Raw genomic sequence first — 24,437 nt, forward strand, 5'->3', positions numbered from 1 at the left:
CCAGGAATTGAAACAGGCGAACTCCTGGTGCATGGGAGGTTGCTCAACCAACTGAGCCACACCAACCCGGCAGGTAGCAGAAAATCTTGTTTATGGTTAGGGTCAGAGTGGGGCTGAGGCCCAGGCCTCTTACCTCTGAGTCCTTTTCTCTGCAGTAGCCCTTCCAACCCCACTTTTGGTGCTGATGGCAAGTACAGTGTTTCCTCATTTACTGAGCGTGTCCCTTCGAAAGGCTTTGCGAGTCTCTTGAGTTCCATGATGAATTGGATCGCCGTGCTCTCACCCTGAGCGTGTAACTAGAACATGCTGAGAGTGCTTCAGGAGCATGTGACAGACAGGTATTCTTAACATCATCAACACAGCAGGTGGCAGGTCAAGGAAGGTTTCCTGCAGGAGGTGGCATTCAAGCCGAGACTTTATTCATGAACTTAATCTCTCTGACTAAGAATGGTCAAAGTGCCCGTAGTTGGCAACTTGGTAAGGGATCATGTGGTCATATACAGGTGGCTACTTGGGCTAATTGCTGTACAGGCACCTCCTTGTTGGAAATGTACATGATATGCAGTTGGGCAAAGTTGGAAATGGCATGTCTTTCTGAAGTTTCTGAAATTCATGTAGCTAGCACACTCCAAAGGGTTCAGTGGGATCAAAGATTATTGAAGTGAGTATAAGACTAATAAACTGTTTTAATTAGGACTCTCTTGCCTTTCCCTCCCTGGTACTTGGGAGGCTAAAATAAACTTTATTTCTAGTATTTGATTGTTTATTTACTAACTACCTGTTTGGAGGAAATGTCATATTGTCTCAGAACAATGGGGGCTATGGTCTCAAGAGAGCAGTGAGTTCAGACAGTGAGTTGGTAGAGACCCAGTTTGGCTCACATATTTTGCATCTCTGAATTCAGGTGAAAAGGATAGTGACATTGCGGGAAAACCAAGAGGACGGAAAACAGAAAATTGACACGTTAAAACTAAAACAGTTAAAATAGCGCCCATTTGAACATGCTCTGTGACGACCTAGATCCATAGTCAAGAAGCATGTAATAAATGTTGCAGATATTTGTAAAGACCCTAGTTCATAGATTCACGATCTTTCATTGACTTTTGGGTAATCAACTTAAGGGCAAGGGTATAGGGGAGGGAAGCAGATAGGTTAGATGTGCATACATCATTGGCCATTGACTCCCCATGCCCCTGGCAGACATGCTGACCAGTCATGGCACCTTTTCCCACCAGAGGTAGGAAACTGCGGCCCCACAGTTTTGTTTGCAAAGTTATTCTTAATTTATTGGAATTGGCACGCGAAATGCAACCTATATGCTACTTATGAAGTGTTTTTTTAAGTGATGTGGTCCAGATTTTGCCCATATTAAATTAACTTTTTAAAAAATTATTGCCTTAGTAGAAGAATTGATATTTGAAGAGATCCTTAGGTTCAGCTGAAAAGATTCTATAAATACCTTCTCAAACCTATGCTAATTTTATCCGTAGATGAGTTGGGGTATGCACCCAAATTTGTCTCTTGCATCTGAATCTGGGCCAATCTCAAGCTCTATTATCGGAAGTATGTAATTAAGGTAAAGAGATTCCAACAGGCCAGCCAGTCCTAAAATTAGCTCTGGCTTTGATGTTCCCCAGGTGCAAATGCGCACATCCTTGGTCCTTCCACCTTCCCTGTGCTTGGTTCCTCTTTCTGAGGCTTTCAGCAAGTTTGCTTTTGGCTCAGATTCCGGGGTTGATACTGTTTTCTCCTGTGGTTCATTAACCATATTTGAGGAGGCAATTGGAACCTGAGAAGCTTGTTTGTTTAAATACTCTTCTAAGGGTAGTGTGACACTACTCACCTTTAGCTCGTGATAGCCCAACAAGCAGTTTTGGTTTCTCCTTCGAGTGTTATGTTGTATTCATTGGCTGCCCTTTCTGTAGGTGAAGGTAGGCCATGCACTTAAGGGGTTGTGACCTTACCTGCCAAGGAATTCCAGCACAGCCACAAATTCCACTCCGGCTGCTTCGGGTGGGGCCCTCAGAGTCCCTGCCGTTACTCATGTTCAACCTGGGGCAAGTTCTGCAGCCTGCCTGTGCTTTAGTATCCTGAGTAACACGGAGGTAATAGCAAGTACCTACCTCATACGGTTGTCATGGGGATTAAATTGCATGACATAGCAGAGATGAGTAAATCAACTGACACACGAAGCTTAAGATGTGAGCAATTAATCCAAAGAGATAGGATGTCAGAGCAGAAACTTGCTTTGGGCGCAAACGTTGAGGGGCACCAACAACTTCATTAATGAAGGTAATATTTTAAAAAATGAGAATTAATAAAAAAGCTTATGATGAACAAAATATCAAGTGTTCAATACAGTCAGGATTCTACCCTGCCATTGTACCCCCTGCCATACCCTTTGCACTGTAATCCCAGTCCTGGTGGTGGTTCAGGGATGCTCTTGCCCAGGGCCAAAGACTTGGCAGCTTTCTTAGGAATGGTGATCAGTGTGTACTGACCCCCTTTGGAGGCCAGGTAATCTTGAGTCACCAGCACATACTTTCAGGATGACTCTGGGACCAAGAGTGCAGGTGAACCCTGGGACGTTGCTGAGCTCAGTTTGTAAGGAGGCTGCTTCTGTGTCCTTGGTCTCATGGCCTGGTGCTAGGATCACCTAAGCTGGGCTGCCGCAGACTGGAGTAGTTGGTTTGTCCTATGAACACACAAGCTATTCACTACTATCAACTCCTTTGGACCCCATATCATTAAGTTTATTTTTCAAAAATTTTAAGGTTTTTAAAACAATTTTTATGTATTGATTGATTTTAGAGGAGAGGGAGAGAGAGAGAAACATCAATTTGTTGTTCCACTTATTTATGCATTCTCTGGTTGATTCTTATATGTGTCCTGATTGGGGATCGAACATGCAACCTTGGCGTATCTGAAAGATGCTCCAACCAACTGAACTACCCGGCCAGGACTCATCAAGTTTATGAATGTAGCTGTTCTTTAGAGAGGTGAGGTATAATTTCCAGTTCTTAAGGTGACCTGCATTCTGAAAACAGAATAAGAACCAGGGAAAAAGAAAGAATATTCCAGAAGCACCGATTTTTGCTCATATTTCCATGGGTATTTTAAGACTGTTGTGAAACAGAGAGGTGCACCATTAAAATTCCCTGAAGCGAAGAGAGCTATGAGTTTATAAGCACATCCCCAAAGAGGTTAATCAGGTTTCCATGGGGTTGCCGGGCTACGCTGCTTGGAGGAAAAATAGTGCTACCCTGAGAGCAAGAATAGCTGAAACCACTCGTCCCAGTGAGCTCTCAGCCAGCTGCTCCCGAAGGAAACGAGGAAACGAGCTAGGCCGCTAGGAAGGTTTTTGTTGGATCGCGTTCTGATTAAGCAGCAGGCTGCTTCCAGCCTGGGGAATGTGATCTCTGGAAGATAGAAATGTTATGGCCCAAATGGGAGCTGGAATAGCAGGAAGGGCTTGGAGGCTGAGGTGGTGCCTCGTTGGATAAATTACTGTAAGAAAATTGGACTGGGCTTAATGTTCAATTCTTATTTATTGTTCCAGAGATCTTTAGATTTTTGTGTATAGCTGTGGCAAACAAAACAAAGCAAAACAAAACAAAACAAAACAAAACACAAACAAACTGGCTGTTCTCTCTAACTTGATTCCTTTTTCTGGAATTAAAAAGAAAATGAGTGAGTCAGTGAAATGGATATTTGAGTGGAGAGATGCTTTTTGAATCCTTCCCATCATTGCTCTGGGAGTGAAGTGATGTAGGGCTGAGTCAGATACACTTGCAGGGAAGACGCTGCGAACGCTGGTGGGGTGGATGGTAGCTCCCTGAGCTGGAAGGATTTGGGGCCAAGAGGAGGGAAGGAAGTGGGCTGTGTGTAGGAGGTGAGTGAGTTCCCTCCTCTCTCCAGCACTGGGCTCTGGCAGACTCAGCCCTGCAGACAAAGAAGGTCCTGATTGCTGGGAAGGCAGTGGGAGGGATGGGTAGGAGCTGGGGTTCTGGAGCCACCCACTTCGGATCTGCATCCCAGCTTTACCACCTTTACCACCTAGTGGCTGTGTGTTCGGCAGCATTACTTGCCCTCTGTGTGCTTTGGTGCGCTTACCTGTAAGATGAAGGTAATGTTACCTGCCTTGTTGGGTTGTTGTGAGAACTAAGGTGCTTGAACTGTACCTGGCACCGAATGTCTTATATAAAATATAAATCTTAGTTTTTATTAACTGTATTACTATAGAGCTTACCTTCTCAGGTGTACCCATGTGGCAGATAACAGGCATGTTGATGAGTCCATGCAGATAAAAATCACAGCTAGCGATGGGGATACGGGGGGTGCAGTGTGAGACAGGCTGGTCAGGAAGGCCCCTGGGAGGGAGGGGCGGGTATCTGAGCAGAACCTGGATTCCCAGCATGCCTATGGCGATCTGGGTGCAGAGGGAGAGGCACCAGCAAAGTCCCTGAGGCAGAAAAGAACGCGTGTGAGGAAGAGCCAGAGGACCAGTGTGGCTGCCGTGGCACAGAAACGGAATGAGGACCAGTGTGGCTGCCGTGGCACAGAAACGGAATGAGGACCAGTGTGGCTGCCATGGCACAGAAACGGAATGAGGACCAGTGTGGCTGCCGTGGCACAGAAATGGAATGAGGACCAGTGTGGCTGCCATGGCACAGAAACGGAATGAGGACCAGTGTGGCTGCCATGGCACAGAAACGGAATGAGGACCAGTGTGGCTGCCGTGGCACGGAAACGGAATGAGGACCAGTGTGGCTGCCGTGGCACAGAAACAGAATGCGGCTCAAAGACATGCCGTGCGGATCATGCCGGGCTTCGTGGATCTTGGCCATGAGCTTGGAGTTTATTGTAAAGGTGTTGGGCCTTCACTGAGCAGTGACGTGATGCAGTCAGGTAGAGCGCCTGTGGGCTGAGGTGACAGCACTGGAGACCATGCTGACAACCTCCCCTGCATGGTGTGGGGGAGGAGGTGTCAGCAGACCACAGGGGTAGACTCTGTGGGGGCGTCTGGTCTCCTTTCCAGTGCTGAGCCGCCAGAAGCACAGAGTGAATGGAAGTGAACCCATCGTTTCTAAGTGGACATGGAGCATCACAGAAGAGGCCCGGGGTGGAGTGCTTTAGTTGACATTTTGGTTTCCTAGAGTTGGAACTGGACAGATTGTTGCTGGAGCGGTTTCCACTTCTTGTTGACTTGAGATATTCAAACGCTTTCTACTTGGAAATACCTGTACGAGAAGCCACGAAGAATGTTTGAGGATGCCCTGCGCCTGCTGTTTGTTTTGAACAAACACGAGTGAAGGTGTGTGATTTGAATGAGGGCAAGTAATACAGCTTCTGCTAATTTAGGGCCACGCTGTGCGGTCCTTCCAGCCAAGTGTGTTCCGATTGGTTCTTGTATGTAATTAAGTTTGGTCCAGAAGAGTAACAAAGCCAAGTGCAAGAGTAATGAACTCTAGAGCATGATAAAAGTTTTTTTTACCATCAAGAAACTCATCCGTGAGAAAGGCCTTTTAATAAATTTTGCACGGCCTACATTTTAACACCCTCCCCCCTCCCCTGTTTAGTAATCATGTACAGTACATGCCATCGTTTGAAGGTGTTAGCGATGATTGTTTTTACTGTGAGGACCTTCTGACTCAGCGACTCACACAGGGTCACACAGGCTGGCGAGGGAGGGGCAGCTGGGCGGACAGCCACACAGACAGACGCAGTGAGGTCACCAGGGCTCGGGCTTCTTAGCACTCAGGGAACTATGGTGAGACACTTGCCAAGGGCAGTTTTGAAGGAAGCAGGGTAGGAAGCAGCCAGAAATAAAGTCTGCCCTTCGCGTGGAGACCCTCTCATCCAGGGGCAACCGTGTTTAGGCTGACATGTTTCTCCTTAATTCCAGCTCAGAGATACAATTTAAAGTGCTTTCATTAATCCACGCTGGCCGTGGTCACCATCCTCTGGAAACAGTTAAAGCGAAGAAGAATTTGCCAAGTAAGGTGACCCGCGGGCGTGGTCTAGTCCTGGAAGAGCTTGGAATCTGGAGAGTCAACATCTGTCAGTTAGGACTTAAGTTTAGTCCAAGGCTGAGTGACACTTGATTACAAATGAAGGAGCTGAGAGAAACCAGCGCAAAGCTTTCGTGATGCAAAACCCACCTTCCAATTCAGACTTGGGTAATAAGGTGTTTCCGAAAAGTGTTTCCTTACTTTCAATGTTATTGCCTGTAGGGGCGAGAGGTAACAGACCATTTTGTGGTCTAAACTTTATTTTATTTTTCTTCATTTAGGTCTCACCTGTACTTTAGAAAAAGAGAAACGCCACTTTTGAAATTTATCTTCTAGGCACTGATTTGTTTGCTGTGCCAAGTCCTGAGTTTTTAGGATGGAAATCAAGATTGCCATGAGTGGAAAACTAGGTAGCAAGAGCATATCAGTCACTTTTGGAATAGGAAGAAAACCAAAGTTGATGTTTCTCATGGATAATGTAGATATATATTCTTTTATAGATATTACCTTTTTTTTTTTTTATCTTGGTAAAGAGTAATGGTTCATATACGTTTTTGCAACTGAGCAAATATAACTCTACCTGTGGTGCTGTGTCAGATTTTCATGGTCTTAGTTTGGCTCCAGGATTTAGAAGGTTTGATGATTTCTAACTTTGCAGCCTCCGAGATGTCCCCCAGTGACTCCTGCAGCCTGTTTTTCATACCCGCATACACTCTTCTCACACTCTGAGTTGATTTGTGTGAACAATAGCATAGTGATGGCAGAAGTGATGGCATGCCACTTCTGAGATGGTTATAAAAGACTTCCTTCTGGGCATATTTTCTCTCCCCACTCCCTTGAGTCCCTCACTTTGGAGGAAGCCATGTTGTGAGCATCCTTGTGGAGAGGGACCACGTGGTGCGGAACGGCAGCCCTGTCAGCAGCCGTGGGAGTGAGCCTGGAAAAGTATCTTCCAGATCCTGTCCCTGGGTAGGGCTGCGGGGAAGCTCTGAGAGGTCCTGACCCACAACCACCCAGCGGAGCCTCTCTTGGATTCCGGACCCACAGAAACTGTGAGATACAATTAACATATAACATTATATTAGTTTCAAGTGTACAACATAAGGATTCAGTATTTGTATATATTGCAAAATGATCACCATGTGTAGTTAACATCCGTCACCATTATGATTTTTTTGTGCCTTGAGGACTTCTTTTAAGTATTGAGGACTTTTAAGATTTACTCCCTTAGCAACTTTCAAATATGCAACAGAGTATTATTAACTGTATTCACCATGCTGTACATTACACCCCCGGGACTTCATTATTTTATAACTGGAAGTTTTACACCTTTTGACCAACTTTACCCATTTGCCCACCCTCCTAAAATGTTTGTTGTTTAAAGCCAATAAGACTGGGATGATTTGTTACACAGCAGTAGCTAACTACTACAACTGATAGCATAAGGTTGGTCAGTTTATCTACACACCCACCCTACCATCTGTCCATCCACCCATCCCATTCTGCATGCTTTCAACAAACGTTTGAGGACCTACTCTGTCCTAGGACACTGAATAAATGCCACAATCCATGTTCTGAAGAAGCAAAATACCTAATTTTCTCCAATAAAACTGTACTTGAATTCTACCTTGTCACTTTCCTAGAATTAAATCTGAGTTTTAAAAGTCAATAAATATTTAAAGAAAGTTTTATTTTTTTTGAATCTTTTATAGAACAGGGAATAAGAAATACCATTTTATTTAAACCACTAGGGACCCAGTGTACGAATTCATGCACCTTGAAAGGAACTGTGGGCCACGATGCTGCGGTGGGCACAGGGGTGGGTCTCGCCCCATCCTCTGTGCCCCCCCCAGCCCCTCCTGCTGCAGCTCCCGGTCCCCTGTCTGCTGGCATTCCTGGCGCCGCCGCTGCCACGCACTGATGGTGCTGGTCCCCACTCACACCCTCCCCTCAGGAGTAGGGGGAGGTGGAGAAGCCCTGAGGGGCGATCAGGGCCAGCAGCCGCCACTCGCATCCGCTGATGGCACTGAGCGATCGGGGCCAGCGCTGGGGCCGGCAGCAGGTGCTAGTGGCGGCTCTGGCACCAGCTGCGGGTGTGAGTGGGTCTTCATAAAGGTATTTGGCACCCACCTGGAGGGCAGGGCACCAGTGACATTGTTTGGAGAAAAGGACTTTAATTGAGCACCACTGTTTACCAGATGTGTGACTACAGTCAGAATGCCTAAGCACTTGTAGTTTATTTTCCCATATATGAAATTAGAATAATATCAACCTACTTTTATGTCGTTCTGAGAATTGAGTATATGCATATTGTACTTAATAAATGTTGACTGCTAATAGTCGAATATAAGATCTTTCATCTTGTCTGATTTTCCCTTCTCTTTCACTATCATTCTCATCATTAGCAGCCTCTTTCCCCCAACCCGAACCCTGCAGAGGGATCATCCGATTTTAGCAGGAATACATGAAGTGTCAGGCTGAATAGGAACTTTCAGGAAAAGTCTGGGAATAAAATGATTCAAGGTAAGTAAAGGTCAGACAATGCTGACTGCCCAGGAGGTTACATAAAAGAAACTAAGTTAAAAGAAATGCCTACTTAATTAATTAAATTACAATTCAAATGAAGAAACCAATGTGTATATCATATGTACACGACATACACATTAGACAGTGGAACATAACTGCATTGTAAAATGTTTAAAATTGCTAAGGCGCAATCAGCAAAATTTCATCTTCTGGTGAACATCTTTATATCAATAGTGAGGCAATTTGAATTGTTTGCGTTTACAATGGCTTTGTCATAAATCTCTCTTGTAATGGTCTTCTTCCTTTCACTTCTTTCTCTACTGCTATTGCATGTGTTCCCTCATCTGCTGCTTTATGTACTGTCATTTTCCCAACAAGTGATGGGAGCCAGTTTGCCATGCGATGTGGCAGAATTGGGGATTGGCTGAGCTTTGCCATGCGATGTGGCAGAATTGGGGATTGGCTGAGCTTTTCCATGTGATGTGGCAGAATTGGGGATTGGCTGAGCTTTGCCATGCGATGTGGCAGAATTGGGGATTGGCTGAGCTTTTCCATGTGATGTGGCAGAATTGGGGATTAGCTGAGCTTTGCCATACGATGTGGCAGAATGAGGATTGGTTAAGCTTTGCCTGTGATGTGGCAGAATTGGGGATTGGCTGAGCTTTGCCATACGATGTGGCAGAATGAGGATTGGCTGAGCTTTGCCATGCGATGTGGCAGAATGAGGATTGGTTAAGCTTTGCCATGTGATGTGGCAGAATGAGGATTGGTTAAGCTTTGCCTGTGATGTGGCAGAATTGGGGATTGGCTGAGCTTTGCCATACGATGTGGCAGAATTGGGGATTGGCTGAGCTGCTGGGAGAAAGCAGTGGGACTGAGAAAGCCTTGACTAGCCCGGTGCCCTTACTCCCTGAACCAGTCTTTTCCCACATGCTATCCCTTCAGCCCCAGAGGGTCTTTTCCCTTTTGCCCCTGGGTTTTCCGTCTCCTTCTTGCTGGGTACAGCATCATTAGTGAGGGTGCCCAAGAGGAAGCTTTGTTGCTCTTCATAGCAGGGTAAGAAGTTCATTCCCTGGGGGGTGAAATTCCAAACCTTCTGCCTCCTGGGCCACTTGGTGCAGAGGTGAAGGGAAGCTGGGCGTGGAGCGGGGTCAAGCCCAGGGAAGCACATGGCAGGAAGCTGGGCAGGGCTCCCCCAGCAGGATGCAGGGGGCCAGGCCGCCTGTCTGGTGGCAGCGAGGCTGCGCCTGAGTCAGCCTCACGGATCTGTGCATGATGACAGGGCTCCTGTGAGCCCGCTGAGCTTTCATGGTTTGGCTTTTTTTGAATTGCATAAACACATTTGCTTGACTTGGATGCAGATTTAATTTCCTTTCTGGGTGAAGGGTCTCAGATAGTGGAGCATGTTGGCTGCCAGCTCAGAGTGCCTGCCAGGGGCTGCTGAAAGGAGAAATTTTAAAAGGAGAACGTGGAGTGAGGCCTGAAGTGCTTCAGGGAGCATTTCAAATGGGATCCTTTTACAATCAGATGGTCTCCAGGGATGACACTGAGTTCTGAGAGGTGCCGGGATTTGTTTTCTCAGGTTCAGCACCACTTAAAACCATAAGCCATAGGTCCTCAAGAATGAATCACCATTCCGCACAGGGCCCACCTTCTCTAAGGCTCTGAGGCCTGGTGGGCCTTCTAAATAACGATTCGTAAACGTGCATAATTCAGGGCATATTTAAAAACCGGATGTATTTATAAATCTAGAATGAAGCTGATTCTTAAGCACTCTTGTGGCAAGTATTCATTATTCCTTGACCATTTTCCAGGTGGTAAAGTCATGCCCATGGAAACTCACTGTATCAGGTAGCTCTTGCTACACACCCGCTCTGTCACAAACTGCTCCCAAACCCATAGCCTACAAGGATGTCTTTCTCTCAGTCATAGGTTCGTGGGTGGCTTTTGTTAGGATGGTCTTGGTTCCAGAGCGTGGGGTTGGGTTGGGGTTTGCTGTATTTCTTTCCTCTTTCTTCTCTGACTAGCAGCTCCTCTGACATTTCTGCTCACGGTGGACCGATCACCAGAGTGCAAGCGGGCTAGCTGGACTGCAGAAGCACACGTGCAGCCTCCGCTTGTCATGCCTGGGGACGTTCATTGGCCAGAGCAGACTGCGTGGTCAGACGCGGCATTCCTGGTGCAGAGAGGCACACTGCATCCAGGTCAGAAAGCACTGCAGAGTTCCGTGGCAGAGGGCATGGGTGTATAATTTTAAAACGGGGGTGATATGAAGAGCCAAGAAAGCATTAAGCATTAAGGTTTGTTCCTTCTCCCTGTCTTCCTCCCTTAACCTTCCTTCTTTCCTTTTATGGTATAATATACATAACATTAAAATTGCCATTTTAACCATTCTATATGTACAGGTCTTTTTGTGGCATTAATTACATTCACATTGTTGTGCAACCATCACCATCATCCACCTACAGAACTTTTTCGTCTTTTCAAACACTAACTCCCTACTTCCTGCCCCCCCCCCCCCCCCCCGCAGCCCCAGGCAACTGCCATTCTGGTTTATATCTTAATGAAGTTGACTACTCCGCATACCACATATAAATAGAATCATAAAATATTTATCTTTTGACTCGCTTACGTCACTTAACATAATGTCTTCAAGATTCATCCGTGTGTCAAAATTTCCTTCCTTTTTGGGCTGAATAATACTCCATTATAAGTCTGTGTCAGATTTGTTTATCCATTCATCTATCAATAGACCCTTGGGTTTACTTCCATTTTCCTGATTCTTTTTTTAAAATAAATTTTTATTTTTCAGTTACAGTTGACATACAATTTTATATTAATTTTAGGTGTGCAACATAGTGATTAGACATTTATATAACTTACGAAGTGGTTACCCCAATAAATCTAATACCTTTCTGACACTGTACATAATTATTAAAATATTATTGACTATATTCTCTATGCCATACTTTATATTCCCTGTGACTGTTTTGTAACTACCAATTTGAACTTCTTAATCCCTTTACTTTTTTCACCCACCCCTTCAACTTCCCCTCCCATCTGGCAACCATCCAAATGTTCTCTGTATCTATGAGTTTGTTCCTTCATTTTGTTTTTTAGATTTCACATGTAAGGCAAATTATATGGCATTTGTCTTTCTCTGTCTGACTTATTTCACTCAGCACAATACCTTCTAGGTCCATGTTGTTGCAGATGGCAAGATTGCATTCTTCTTATGGCATAGTACTGTTCCATTGTATGTATGCATTACTTCTTTTTCTATTCATCTATTGATGAACACTTAAATTGTTTCCATATCCTGGCTATCTATACTAATAAAAGGATCATATGCTAATTAGAGCTGATGTCTGGACAAAGCCGCAGTGGCTGCCTGAGGCTCAGGCACGCTGCGGATGGCGGCTGCCGCTGCGAGGGCTGGCCCAAGGCTCAGGCAGCCACAGAGGCTGGCAGTGGCAGCAACAGAGGTGTGCTGGGGGCGGTGCCTTCCCCCGATTGGCCGGTTGCCTCCTGCAGGGAGCAGGCCTAAGCTGTCAGTAGGACGTGTTCTGAGGGCTCCCGGACTGTGAGAGGGGGCAGGCCGGGCTGGGGGACCCCCTCCAGTGCACGAATTTTCGTGCACCGGGCCTCTAGTTGTAAATAATATTGCAGTGGACATATGGATGCCTATGTCTTTTTGAATTAGTGTTTTCGGTTTCTTCAGTTAAATACCCAGAAATGGAATTGCTGGGTCCTTCTTTGTCTCTTATTGTAGTCTTTGTTGTAAAGCCTATTTTATCTGTTTTAAGTATCGTTACCCCAGCTTTTTTTTTTTTTCACTTCCATTTTTATGAGATTTTTTTTCCATTCCTTTACTTTCAATCTGTGTGTGTCTTTTCATCTGAGATGAGTCTCTTGTAGACAACATATATAAGGGTCTTCCTTTCTTACCCTTTTTGACAATCCTATCTTTGGGTTGGAGCATTTAATCCATTTACATTTAAAGTACTTATTGATGGGTATATAGTTATTGCCATCTTATTATTCATTTTTTTTAATCTTCCCCCCTCTCCTTCTTAAATAAATCCCTTTAACATTTCTTGTAATAATGGTTTGGTGGTAATGAACTCCTTTATCTTTTTCTTGTCTGGGAAGCCCTTTATCTGGTCTTCGATTCTAAATGATTGTTTTGCTGGGTAGAGTTATCTTGGTTGTAGGATCTTGCCTTTTATCACTTTGAATATTTCTTGCAATCCCTTCAGGTCTGCAGAGTTTCTGTTGAGAAATCAACTGACAGTCTCATGAAGTGCTCCTTTGTAAATAACTGTCTTTCTCTTGCTGCTTCTAAGATTTTCTTTGTCTTTAACCTTTAGCATTTTAATTATGAGAGTTTTCTGCTACCTTATCCTCAAATCCCTGATTTGATCCTCTACTTAATCTGTTGTTGATTTCCTCTAATGTATTTTTCATTTCTGACTGTTTTTTATAAATGATTTTTATCTCCATTTTTATGTTTCCTGTGTTTTTGTTGAAGTCCTCACTGAAATCAGTGAGCATCCTTGGAACCAGTGGTAGATTGCTTGTTTCCATTCTTTTTGTTTTGTTCTTTTTCTGGAGTTTCATTTGGGACATGTTACTTTGTCTCCTCATTTTGGCTGCCTCCCTGTGTTTGTTTCTATGTATTGGGTAGAGCTGTTACATTTCCTGTGCTCGGTAGAGTGGCCTCATGTAGTAGGTCTCCTGTGGGTCCCAGTAGTGCAGTCTCCCTGGTCACCTGAGCTGGGAGCTTCAGGTTTGTCGCTTGTGTGGGTTGTGTGTTCCCTCCATTATAGTTGAGCCTTGATTGCTGTTGGCACATTAGTGGGAGGCTGATTGGCGGTGAGGACTGACCATGACTACAGCTGCTGTGCAGGTGTTGACCCTATGGAGCAGGGTTTGCGGTAAGAGGGCTCTGGTGCCTGCTGACTGACCTTTGAGTGTGTCTTTTGGGTGAGGTGGTTGCGTGGTGCGTGGCATGGTGTGAAGCTGGCCACCGGGTGTGTTGGTTCTGGGGCCTCTTGGGAGAGTTTCTGGTACAAGCCATGGTCACCCAATGCCTATGCCCTGGCACAGGGCCACCTGGTATGAGCTACAAAGTGATCTTCAGATGGTTGCTACTTCTGCTGGGCTTGGAGGTGCCTGGAGAGGCTAAGCTACCAATTGAGGCTGGCTGTTGCTAGTTTCGGGCTTGGGGCCACTTACCTGAGCTTTGTGGCATGCTGAGGCTGGATGCTGCTTGTTTGGGGTTTGTGAGCCTTTGGGAAGTTTAAGTCCACACCATGAGCCAAGAATGGGCATTTGTACAGAAAAGCCACTGGAAGTGACTTGGATGCACTATAAGTTGGATGGGGTGGGGTCTTAGGGAATCACCAGGGCAGGATTAAGGGTATTAGCCAGGTTGATAGACACTCAGATGTGGCCCTGGCTTGCACCTGCCGGGGGAGGGCTCAGCAAAGGAACAGTGGCCTCTGCCAGCCCTTCTGTCTGGGAGAAAGCTGCCCCTCCAGTCCTTGTTCTGAAGCCAGACCGTTCAGTTCCTTCTCATATGTCCCTGGTGCCTCTGGAGCTGCTGGCTCTGTGCTGGAGCTCAGAGCAACTGAGTCCACGTAATTCTGTGTGTGGGCCCTTTAAGAGGAACATCTGGGACTCCAGTAGGCTCCGTCTCACTCAGCCTCTGTCCTTGCTGGTTTTCACAGGCAGAGTTATGGGGGTTTCTCTTCCCAGCACGGGAACCCTGGGCTGGGGGACCTCGCTTCTTAGGGAGGACGTCTGTAGCTGCCACATGTGGGTGTGGGACCAGCTTGTTCTGTGTTTCTGCCCTTCATACCAGTTAAAGCCTCGTGTTGGCTTCTTCGGTATGTCTGTCTTTGTTACGGAATTCTGTTCAGCTGGCAGTTCGCAGTGACGGTGGTTCTGCGGTGTAGTTGTAATTTTGAAGTGGCTGTGGGAGGAGGCAAGCACCGCGTTTACCTCCTCCACCTTCCTGACCAGCCGCTTTCCTGATTCTTTGTTGCTGAGTTCCCATTCTCCCTAGACTGGAGCCATCTGGCTTTGTCTAATAATCTTTTCCTTTCCAGATTCTGGGTCCAGCTTTGTTCATTCATTCATTCATTCAACAAATAACTTATTTAGCACCTTGTATGTCCCAGCAGCTGTTCTAAAGAAACCTGAAATCTCTCAATACTTAGAGTTGTGCTGTCCTATTTGATAGCCAATAGTTACATGTGGTTATTTAAATATAACTTAATTAAAGTGTAATAAAATTTAAAATGCTGTTCTTCAAATTTCAAATATAGCTGCATTTCAAGTGATTCATGGCCACTATTGCCTGCCGTTTTAGACAGCACTGACTGGAGAGGGTCAGGGGAAGCCAGATGGCTGTGGTAGAGTGACAGCTCTCTCCTTCTGAACCTGTCCCCTTAAACCACAAGTCTATCAGGTGTCCTCTTGTGCCTGCAATAAATTATGGTTTATTTGTCTAGGTTTCAGCCACAAGCCAGCCAATCAGAGCCTTCCCTTAGCACTTGGGAAAGCAGACTGAGCAAGTGATTCAGCTACGCTAGGTCACTGACAGTTTTGCTTTCTGGAGGCATTTGGCAGTGTCAGGAGACAGTTTGGTTTTCACAGCTGGGGGAAGCGGGAGGTGCTGCAGGCATGTCCTCGAAACACTCCACAGAGCTCAGGACAGCCCCCCACTGCAAAGATGGCCCCAGTGCTCCCAATTCCAAACATGAGAGATGGCCCTGCTGCTGCTGAAATTGTCACAGATACGGACAGGGCCGGAGAGCCATGTGTGTGGCATGTGGAGGAAGCTGGTGTGCAGTGAGAGAGCATGAAGCTCCAGTCTCCACTTCCTTTCCCCGAGACCAACCCCTTTCCTTCGCTTGGGTTCTGGGAAGGACCTCAGTTAATACAACTTTACTGTTTCACCTGAATTATTTTGAATTGGGCTTTAGCCTTTTGCCCAATGTTGCTAATACAGCAAGTTATTTAGCAACTCCTTCCTTTAGTTATAGCCTAAGTTGGGTATTAAATTTAAGGGAGTCCTATGAAATGTCTAACACATAGTAGGCATTCAGTGGTAGCAAGCTCATAGAAATGTTTTGACTGAGTTCCAAATAAACTGTTACATTCCGTATGAATCAACTACTCCCTCTGCCCCATAATAATAGTAGCAAGTGAATATTTAAACGGGAATTATTGGCGAATGCAGCTGTAAGTTATGTTGTAGCACAAAATTGCGAAGCCTTCAATCAAAATCAGTGTTTCATGACATCTGTCATTTGTTTTGACACATCTTTCAATTTTTAGGTTAATCTAATTATTACGAATTATAACTATTTTTCTAATTTCATCCGCTGATCGAAATCAATTGTTTTATTTCGGTTGAATATCAACCCATTGTAAAAATAAGATGAAAAAAAGAGTTTTCAAGCAAAGATCGAGTTGCGATTGTCCAGTTCTTGATGCATCAAAAGAAAAAGGAAAAGTTGCAGACAGGTGCAATTACGTTAGCTGCAAAACAATTTAAGTGCAACAGAATGACCATATCAAGAATTTGGAAACATGCTTCCGAAAATAATTGTCAAGGAGAATCTTATGCTAATGTTGATTCTTTGAAAAAACAAAACTGTGGACATAAATGCAAAGATTATGGAGAAAAACTTGTAAAACTTAGACATATTCCTCTTAGCAGAAGAGGCACCATATTGGCCTTTGATAATATTTCTCCGGAAATACTGGATACAAACGTTTCTGTCACTTCAACAAGTAATGCTGGAAGCAATGAAGAACGCTGGCTCCAATAATTTCCAGCTCAGGCATACAGGGAGAGCAAAGCCTCGCAGCCAAGGGATCCTACCTACAAGTTTAAAATGCAGTAACGAAATTCTTGAAAAATCCAGAAACTATCTGAACACTCAAAATAAAAATTAGGAGTACTATTTTTAATTTATTGTTTAACTTAATCTAGATTTTTGATAATAAATGTTACGTTCTATATTTATTTTCTCTTACTACTATTATTATGGGACAAATTACATTCATCAACTGCTACTATTATTATGGGACAGAGGGAGTATTATTTTACACAAACAATAGGGCCTCATCATATTTCACCACTGTCCTCTTGGCTGGTGGTGATCTTAGTCCTCCATGTTTCTACTGGCAACTAAAGGGCATCAGTAAAATGCCTTTTCAAAATCTTACCAGCTCAGCAGGCAGGTGCAGTATCCGAGGGTTTTCTGCATTGCATCACCTGTGTTGCATATACTTAAAGGGAAGCCTATGTATGATTTTAAAGAAGACTGGGTTTTAATTATTTGGAAACCTTATGAATCAACTTGATTTCCAAAAATCAACAGCCTGAGACTTTGCTTTTTAATAACTCAAGAGATCCTTGATAGAATGTCCATGGAAGTGACACATTTTTGTCTTGGAGATTTTAATCAGGAGTAGTTATGTATATGAAAGTGAGCTTCAACATCCTACACACATGTACAGTATTTGAGGGCTTGCCACTAATTGTCAGTATTCCTTAGGGAATAATTCAAACAATACAATAAATACATTGTGAAGCTACATAAAATACCCTTTCAGTGGTCTAATTTGGTATGCCCATACATACAGTGGAGCCTTATAAGTTTAATTCGTTCCGTGACGGAGCTCGTAACTCAAATTACTCGTATGGCAAATCAAAAAGTGAACGAGTGAGACACGTGATGCTGGGCTGATGTTGTGGCGTTCGCTGCGCCAACTAGCGGTGGGGTATCTGAAGCTGGCTCATAACCCGAATTTTAGCTCACAACTCAAAGCAAAAAATCAGCCGAGAGACGGCTCGTATCTCGAAAAACTCGTTAGTCGGGGCACTCGTAAGTCAAGGCCCCACTGTAATTACTTTTACTCAAAGTAATAAGGGAGTAGAGATACAGAATAAAAAATTCAGAGGCTGCAAAAGTGTACAGAATGAAAAGTCTGGTTCCCAGACTCCTGCACTTCTAGATGGAATCACCTTTAATGGCTTCTTGTCTAAACATTGTTTATACTGTTAAAGTATATTCTTGTTCCTCTTCCCTTTCCCTCCTTCCTTTAAAAAATACACAGAAAAAATAGAAAACAGAATGTATATATATGTGTGTGTGTGTGTGTGTGTGTGTGTGTATACTATATGTATTTTGATGATATGTATATATCAGTTTCTGCTCATTATTTTTAGTAATATTTACAACTCTGTTTTGGAGCCCCTTTTCCATTAGCCCTGAGATTGGCTTCATTCTTCTCAGTGACGTGGAGTTCACCTTCATGTGACTGTTCCATGCATAATTCATTTAACCAGCCCCTCCGATGAGCATACGGTTCTTGCAGCCTTTGTTTTTACAAATACTGCTGCCATGAGTAATGTATCCTTGGACCCCCATCTTTATGCACATATTGTACTTATAAAGTAAAATCCCAGTACTAGCCTTTTTGGTTCAAAATGTAAATACATTTTATATTTTTTATTACATTGCCCAATTGCCCTTCCAAAGTGACGCACGTTTTCTACTTTTACCAGCTCTACATGGACATGCCTAAAATTCCACCCCCTTATTCCTTATCATCCTTTCCTTCCCATTTCTCTTTTCCCCGCCTAGCACCAGACCCAGTCTGGTGGGAGGCCTTTCGTTGAAGTGTTTATCTCATCAAAATATGTAGAGCACAAACCACGGGTGCATTCTGGGAAGACACAAACCTGTCCCCTCCCCCTCCCCTACCTCCACCCTGTTAATTGCTGGCCCGGCCGCCTCTGGGTGAAACCCCTGCCTCACCCATTCCTCCCTTTCATTCTCTGGGAGGCTTTTAAGAGCTGGTTCTCATCTGGGGGCCTGAGAAGTTGAAATCTTTTCACTTGTCTTGGGTGCTTGCCAGCACTTAGAGATAGGATGGTCTGACCACTGCGTTCTGAGCCGTGTCAGGAGAGGCAGGATCTGTTTGCATGTACAGTGTCAAGAAACGGTTTCCAGATGACCGCTCTGGCCCAGCGTCTCCATTCACGCTGCCACTGGGGAGACGGTCAGGACCCAGCTTTCCAGCCGCGTGCTTCTCTTCTTGCCCAGCCTTCGGCCCCAGTTGGAGCCACCTGCAACTTGGTTCAGTGGCCTGTGGAGTTTAACTGGGACGCGGTTTTTAAATCCTCTCACCATGACATTGGCAGATCCTCTTTGGAGGGATCTGCCATTTTGGAGCAGGAATTGATATTCTGGACTCTTCCTCACTCTCTTCCCAACATTTTATTGTGAAAAATTTTAAACATACAGCAAAGTTGAAACACCCATGTGCCTGCTACCAGGTTCTGCCATAAATATTTTACTGTGATGGTTCTAGTGTGTAACTATCCCTCATTCATTATTTTGGGCTCTTTTGGCAACTTCTCTCTGGCATTTTAGAGACAGCACAGCACAGCAGAGGGTTAGGCGTGTGAGCTCTGGAGCCAGACTGCCTAGGTTTCATTCCTGACTCTGCTGTTTAACCCTGTGACCTTGGGCAAGCTACTAACCCTCCTCGTGCCTCCATGTTCTCATCTGGCTGACTTTATGGGTTCTGAGAGATTAAAGGAGTTGGTACATTGATAGCACCGTATTAACCATGCAGTACATGTCATGTAGTAAGTGCTAAATTAATAATTTCATGGATATTTATGGCTTTTTGAAACTAATACTGTTCATGGATTTTAGGGTCTAAGCCACTGTGAACCCGGTACTGTGCCAGACATTTTAAGTTCATTGCCTCATTTGATCCTCAAAACAGCCTTCAGCAGTATATCCCCACTTTCAGTTGAGCAAACAGAGGCCTAGTAAGTGACAGCAGTGAGATTTAATCACAAATCTATTGCACTGCAGTGGTCACAATCTCCAGGTGTTGCCCTTTTTAAATCTCAAAATAGGGAAATTTCAGGATTCTATACGGTGACAGCGTTTCTGTGGTTGGAAAACAAACTTTTCAACCGAACTCTGGGAAACAGGTACAATCTCCTAAGGTTTGAGCACTTTGGTGTGACCTTGAGCTGCTGAAGGTCAGTATTGCAGAGGAAAGAACACCTTGCTGTTTTCGTATTTGCTAACATACTTTCCCTCCCACTCGCATGTCCAGGTCCAGGCCCTCCTGCTGTCCGGGGTTCTGGCTGACCTAGCCGGGCCAGAATTTCCTCGGGTGATGTGTCAGTGCCATCATCTGTCAACTGTGTAATATCTCAGATGCTAGAAAATTACTGCTCCTTTGCTGTCCAAAATCTTTCGTTGAAAATAGAAAATAGAAAAATAATGTGGCCACTGACTCTCTCATAGTCCTGGGTGTTTTGAAGAGAAGCCTTGCCCCAGTTGATTGCTTTCGGGTGAAACTTTTGGCCTTGATAACACCCCTGTCTCTGAGAAATAAGCTAAGGTATGAGTATTCCTCAGGCAGTGAAGAGGAGGTGGAAATAAAGCCATCAGCGTTTGTCTTCTCACTGTAGTTCCTGCCTTAATCCAGATGCAGTCCTTTTCCCCTTTCCCATTCATTCCAGGTGGCAATGTGAGTCTCACACCCTTAACATTGGCTCATCTCCCTTTACATTTGAGAGGCCAAAGCCAGTAATGTTACTTGGCTTTCATTGTCTTTGCTTTTAGAGTTACCTTATTTTTATGGCAGCTAATTCTGTATGCCTCATTATAGAGGTGATAGAAAGTTTTCATTAAAGAACATTTAATTGCATAAAAGAAACTTTTTTTTTAAAGCTAAGATGGTAGAGTAGAATTTGCACTCGGATGTGGCAAAAGTCATGAGGATGGGGTGCAAAGGATGGAAGTTTTTAAAATACTCAGTGACCTCAGGGTTGCCTGTCTAGTCTCCATTGACTGTTGTTTTGGGCAGAGGGAACATTTATCAGAAAGTTGCATCTGTTTTGAAGATGCTCAGTGGAAAGTCATTTACACCCTGCATCTGTTTCGTGGCTAAGAAAAATATAGGCAGTAGGTTCTGCCTCTCTGGATGGTTTTAGAGCAAGGCTCCTCATGCCCTGGGGTTTGGCCCAGTGCGCCTGTTTTCATGAAACACTTTTGGTACCATTAGCACCCAGAATAGGTGAGTTGGGTGCAGATATTTCCAACTTCTTATTGAAATTGTTTGCATTTTTTTTTTCTTGGCTGTACATCCAAAAAGTGGGTACTGTAAATCTGCTAGACTCGGGTGGCTTCAGAAGGCAGACATATCCCCAGGGAGTCCCCTGAAATAGAATCCAGGGTAAGCCTGAGTGAGGATTTGCATGATTCTTAGGGATTCTGTTTAGGAAGATAAAGATGTGCAGCTGCTCAAAAAATCTGCCTGCGCCGAGTTAGCTCTAAATAACCTGGAGTTTGGAAGGGAGGGAAGGTAAGGGCAAGATCCTTACCTGGGAAGGACAATCAGGTAGTCTCTGGTATGAACTTGTTGGCAATTCATGGAGCCTTAAGAGTGGGAGCAAATGAGAGAGTGGGTTGGGGGTTTTGAAATTGATTGGTGTGTGTGTGTGTGTGTGTGTGTGTGAGAGAGAGAGAGAGAGAGAGAGAGAGAGAGAGAGAGAGAGAGAGAGAAGAGAGAAGAGATTAATTGATTTGGGGGTGTGTAAGGAGACTCCTTTCTTTGTGTCTCTTGGTAAGAGAGGAGCAAGTGACTCGGGCGCCAGCTCTGTGAAGTTCTCTTTCTCAGACTGGCTCCCTGCCCTAGAGATTGAGGCCTTTGTAGAGGTCAAGGTGATCCCTTTGGTCTGCTCCTAGGGTCTGCCTTTGCTAGCAGTGGAGGCGACTTCCTCCGACAGTGTGGGCTGTGCTACTAGAAGGTCAACGGTTTAGCTTCTCTCAAGTCCTGAAGTGCTTTTGGTCCCCCCTTCCCACCCCTCCCTGCTGGGTCTCGGATGCCAAGGTATTTACTGGGGACAGAGTTTCACTGTAAAAGAGACAGGACAATGAGAGCCAGGTAAGGGCAGTTACTGGTCAGTGGGTGAAACATGTTTGTTTCTTTCTGCAGGCTGGTGTGTCGTAACTGCTTTGCAGAGATTTGATGTGATAAGGGCTTATATTAACACTCTTAAAAGTGACATTAGAAGGACCAGGCTTGCAGAGTGGTTACATGCCAGGACTCAGCAATCCTGTTGTCTTTCATTAGCTTCTGGCAGCCTTGTGTCTCAGACAAGTTGCTTAAGTTTTATGAGCTGCATTCGTCTAACATATAAAAAATGTTGACCTTTGCACTAGCTAGTTTTCTCAGTGGTTAGAGCACTGGCCCGAGGACTGAAGCTTCGTGGGTTCAATTCTGGTCAAGGGTGTGTGCTTTTGTGGCGGGCTTGATCCTGGGCCCTGGTCGGGGCGTGTGCGGGAAGACCAATTGATGTGTCTCTCTCTCTCACATCGATATTTCTCACTGTCTCTCTCTCCCCCTCCCTTCCACTGTCTCTGGAAATCAATGGAGAAAATATCCTCAGGTGAAGATTGAAAAAAGTTGACCTTTAGTCAACAAATTTTATTAGGTACCTACTGTATGCATGCACGGTACCAGATCTTGAGATAAATGGGTGAACAAGGCAGGCAAAGCTCCCGCCCTCATGGAATTTTCCGCTCTCATTTAGGAATTGTGTGAGATTTAAATAAAATAGTGCCTGTAGAGGGCTCTTCTTAAATTAAGAAATAATTATTATGGAGAAGTTATGAACTGGCCAATCTACATTGGGTTGTCATTATTTTAACAACAGAGCTTGGAGTAAATTACTTCATTCTTTTATACACAGAATTCAAAAAACCCCTGATATTTTTTTAATGTTCTTTCTCTCCTGTTTCTAAGATGAAACCTAATTTCTCTGCCCATTGTGTCATGATTCTTTCTCTTTTTTAATTCTTACCTGAGGATATTTTTCCATTGATTTCAAAAAGAGGAAGAAGGAGAGAGAGAAACATCAATCGGTTCCCTTATCGTAAGTGCCCCCAATGGGGATCGAACCTGTGTTCTAGGTATATGCCCTGATGGGAATCGAACCCACCACCTGTAGGTGCACAGGATGAAATTCAACCAACTGAGCCACACGGCCAGGGCTGTGTCATGATTTTTTAGCCAATGTTTTGATGTAACAAAGCTCATCTTCCTAAATAACTGATTTGGAAAGTATATGTGGGGTGTGTGTGTGCATGTGTGCGAGAGCGTGTAACTCCTGGAAAAGCTTGAGTACACTTGAGTAATGTAGTTCAGAGTAGTGTCCATAAGAACAAACAAGCCAGATGTGCTTATTTCTTATCCTGAAACTACTGATGGGGGAAGAGAGTAGAAGAAAAACAAACGTTTGGTTAAGTCAGATCCTGGAAACTGTCCCCAGTGGAGGAATAACCTTTACCACGTAACTCAGAGGATGGCTCAGGTGGCCGCCAGCGCCTGGCTCTCACCAAGCCCCTGGCTGTCAGTGTCCTGGCTCAGTGGAACACTCATGGTGTTTATCAGGCAAAAACTCTGTCCAAGGAAGCCTGACGGGAAGGTCCAGGGGAAGAGGAATGGAGTCTGTCTTTATTGGAAAGTTTGTTTTCTAAAACATGTACAAGGACATGGTTAGAGGTGGTCCTGTATTATCAGTTCACCTCCCGACTGTATTGGCGCTGAGAATAGCTGGGCTCCCCTAGTGCCTTTTGAGGCGCTATCTGGGCACTTGGCCTTCTTATCTCACTGATATCTCTGAAAGGCCTCCTTTTTAATATTATTTCCCAAGATACTCAGCATAGCACATACACAAAGGTATTTCTGCTGTTACAGCCAGCCATGCAGAATGCACAACGTAGTGTTGAGTGACTTTATTTGTTTTATATTTTCTCTGAACTTACATCAGGAATCTTCAAGATCCTGCCATTTATTCAGTGAGACAGTGTGCATTCAGTTCAGTGTGCATGTTCATTGTTGCTTGAGGACCTGGACTTGAGAGTAACAATACTAGCAGCTCCCACCCTGGGAAGGATGGGCTGGATCACTGAGTTAATTCAAAGAGGTAAAGGGCAATGCTTGCTGGGTAAGTAGTGCCACACTCACGGTGACTTTTATTTCTCTAGGTTTGAATACTTTTTGACTGGACAGAGACCACTTAGTTTCCTGTCTGGGTGCCCTTTCCAGTGCATCTCAGCCAGTGGAGCTGGCCCTGTGCTGGGTGTGCGGGATGGAAACAGGAATAGCCCCCTGGAAGCATGGTGTCATGGGAGTTCAAAAGGTTATTCTGGAGTTTCATGTTATTGCAAAGCATAACAGGAATGGAATTCATCCCTCCAGCCTATTGTTTTTTGCCCGCCTGACACATCAAGCTGGCCTGTGCTCTGAGCTGCCACGGGAGATTATAGGGTAGAGACGAGGCATAGAAAGTCAGCCACAGTGATGGGTTATTAACAGAAAACGAAGGCGTGCACGCAACTGGATTATTTAAACTCATTTGTCAGAATTTCTCCTTGCGGCAACATAGGAGGACGGATAGGGAAATTATATGGAAACGAGGTGGGGAATTACATGGGAGAGGAGAATGGAAATGGGTGCAGGGTACCAAGAACCACCTCCCTGCACAGCTCCTCTCAAGGGCAATCTTTTATACTTTGTGTGGACACTGAGACCCATAATTCCATCTTTAAACCTGGGTGATTTTCTGCTGTGTGATTTCCAGGTAAAACATTGTGATTAAATCATGATTAGGCACTTTTCACTCCTTTGGCGTCATTCCATTGGTCAGAGCTGCTTTTTGTTTGGCGACCACAGACTTGATAAAGGAACCAGCGACATCCTAGTTGTCCTAGAATTGTTTGTACTCATCACTTGGTTAGAATCCACTCTGAAGACAGATGTTTAGCCCCCTCCCACCCC

General features: G+C 44.7%; 1 protein-coding gene across 16 annotated transcripts in view; it reads left to right on the top strand.

The window, feature by feature from the left end:
* Positions 1–24,437, top strand: part of MAGI1 (membrane associated guanylate kinase, WW and PDZ domain containing 1) — a 559,916-nt gene that overhangs the window by 49,358 nt on the left and 486,121 nt on the right. The window lies entirely within an intron of this gene.

This window comes from Myotis daubentonii, chromosome 14, assembly GCF_963259705.1.
Source record: "Myotis daubentonii chromosome 14, mMyoDau2.1, whole genome shotgun sequence".
NCBI classification, from domain to species: domain Eukaryota; kingdom Metazoa; phylum Chordata; class Mammalia; order Chiroptera; family Vespertilionidae; genus Myotis; species Myotis daubentonii.